Here is a 2,877-nt window from a genome sequence, read left to right as displayed (position 1 = left end):
AATGACCTCAGAATGCTTTGTCTCTATTGGGCATTTAAGTTTAATAGTAAGACTGATTAATGATTACAGTGCATTGTAATCATTCCTTCAGAAGGAAAGGAGAATGTTTTGTGGATCATGTTTTTGTTTGTGTTTTGTGGATCATGTTTTTGTTTAGTTCTGAATTTAATTTTGGGGTGTAAAAACTATTAACAGACAAGGCCTATGGGTTTATTTCTTTTTGGACACACCCACAGTGTGGCCCTGGTAGCCTGTCATCTTGGTGTGCTGGCCTCAAAAACAACATCCCCAGAAGTGTCACAGCCCTCTGGGCCTGAATTTTCTTCAGTCCCTGTCGGTCTTTATAGATGTTGTCAAGACCATTGTCCAGGACTGGCAGTATTTTCCGTCCTTCATGTCCTGTCTATTCAAGAACCAGTGTGGGACTCTATACTGGTCTGAATTCTGCACAATTGTGGTCACTCGTTCCATCTCATCTTCAGTCAGCTCTCTCACCCTCTTGGTGAGGTCTATGTCTGCTTTCCTCAACACCATACAAGCATACCTTAGCCTCACACCCTTAATTGCAGTGACAACAAAGGCTGTTTTCTGCCACTCATCCATATTGGTGTTGAGTACTTGCAAAATGTGCTGCAGCTTCTCAGGGATCGCTATGGACACGGAGGCAACCCCAGGGACGGCACGTAGGCCTCCTGTGGAAGAGATCTAAGTTATTAGTTTTTAAAATCAGTACTTTTTAATGGAAACAACTTGACCAAAAATCTGTCTTAGAATTTTCAAACTCAGTAAAACATAATTTAATGAGAAAAAAATGGAATCCCAGCTCTCCTCTAGTAAATTAGTACAAAAGACACAGTTGAAAAGGTAGCATTAGAGATGAGTCTATATTTCTACCTATGCATTAATCTTAGGTGTGGTCTTTGAGACAAAAACAAATATATTCTTCATTGGCTGTTACAAATTAAATGCTGTGGTTTTATTGCACTTGGTTTTATTTTAAATGAACATGATGGTTTTTTTTTTTCCAAACAATACTGACAGATTAGGATTATTTGCTTTCTGATGCCCATCTTTACATTTTTATTTGCATTTTCCATGTCTCCAATATACATATACACATACTTTTTGTATTATGTGCTTGATTTGTATTCATCTTGCGCATTTTATCAAGTACTTCTATAGATGTTTCTGTTTCTCTTGTTTGCTTTTTAATAGTTTACCTAATGAAATTAAAGTATTCTTTCTTATGTTTATTCTTCCTTTATTTAATCTGGTCTAGGTTTGATGTATTATTATCTGGTGAATGTAATAATAGGTATGCAGTATACCGGGTATGGAATAATGAAGTTACATTAGTAAGTCATAGTTTTTCTTTCTCATCTATGGATTATATGGCCATAAAGGCCATTTATTGGGGTTGAGGATGAGATACTGAGAAATGGGATGTTTTCCCCCTAAGAAAACAACAACAACAAAAAACTAAATGATAATACTTCTAAGGCACTTGGAAGATGGATAGAAATATTAACTTTAGCCTTTTTTTGATCAACATAAAGCTATGTCTTTTTAAAAGTTAGGGATAAAAGTCCAAACCAGGGTATATAACTTTCAAACTAGACTATGTAACTTTCAACCAGTAGAGGAAAAGAAGCAATAAAAGTAATTTGATTAGTTAAGGCAGTAAAAGTAATTTGATTAGTTAAAGGGAAGACAAGAAAGGTTAAAAAGATTAAAAAAGCAGTAAAAGGAAAGCATGGTAAATGGTAAATGAGAAACACAAAGAGGAAAAAATAACATTAACATTTTTAGTATATTTTATGAAAATGGAATAATATTGACCTTTCACTGTAGTAAACATTACATGTACTACTTTTGAACCTTCTGTAAATTTGTCTTAAGACAAAATCTTTTCACGTATCCATATTCTCCACAGAATAGCCAGATTTCAATCTTTGTTTATAGTTAAGAACATTTTTATTAGTTTCAAAAGTTTTCTCTTTAGTAAATTTTTAAAAAATTTCAGTTGCTGTTGATATACAATATTACATTAGTTTCAGATGTACAACACAGTGATTAGACATTTGTAACTTAAAGCATGATCTTCCCCAATAAGTCTGGTACCCATTTAACACCATACAGAGTTATTACAATATTATCGACTATATTACCTATGCTGTACTTTACATTCCTGTGACTGTTTTTTTTCTAAAGATTTTATTTATTTACTTTTAGAGAGGGAAGGGAGGGAGAAAGAGAGAGAGAGAGAGAGAGAGAGAGAGAGAGAGAGAGAGAGAGAGACATCAATGTGCTGTTGCTGGGGGACGTGGCCTGAAACCCAGGCATGTGCCCTGACTGGGAATTGAACCTGGGACACTTTGGTTCGCAGCCCACGCTCAATCCACTGAGCTACGCCAGCCAGGGCTCTGTGACTTTTTATAACTGACAATTTGCACATCTTAATCCCTTTCCTTTTTTCATTCATCCCCCATCCCCTTTCCATCTGGCAACCATCAATTTGTTCCTTTTATCTAGGCATTTATTTGTGTGTGTGTTTTTAAGGACTTCGTAGACCTCTCTAGCTCCCTTTTCTTTTCTTTTTAAAAATTTTTACTTACTTTTCGAGGGGGGAAGGGAGGGAGAAAGAGAGGGAGAGAAACATCAATGTGTGGTTGCCCCTACCATGCCCCCTACTGGGGACCCAAGGATGTGCTCTGACTGGGAATCAAACCAGCAACCTTGTGGCTCATAGGCAAGTGCTCAGTTCACTGAGCCACACCATCCAGTGCTATCCTATTCTGTCTGTTCATTTATTTTTTTCTTTATAGTCCACGTATAAGAAACATCACACGGTATTTGTCTTTCTTGACTTATTTCACT

The 2,877-nt window shown here is 36.3% G+C and overlaps 1 pseudogene; it reads right to left on the bottom strand.

Annotated features, from left to right (window-relative positions):
- Nucleotides 1-210: 210 nt before the first annotated feature.
- Nucleotides 211-1,153, bottom strand: LOC123825126 (annotated as a pseudogene).
- Nucleotides 1,154-2,877: the final 1,724 nt, after the last annotated feature.

The sequence above is a fragment of the Phyllostomus hastatus genome, unplaced genomic scaffold (assembly GCF_019186645.2).
Source record: "Phyllostomus hastatus isolate PE091 unplaced genomic scaffold, TTU_PhHast_1.1 phas_contig_62, whole genome shotgun sequence".
NCBI classification, from domain to species: domain Eukaryota; kingdom Metazoa; phylum Chordata; class Mammalia; order Chiroptera; family Phyllostomidae; genus Phyllostomus; species Phyllostomus hastatus.
The sequence above is the reverse complement of the archived record's forward strand: the minus strand, read 5'-3'. Positions and strand labels throughout refer to the sequence as shown.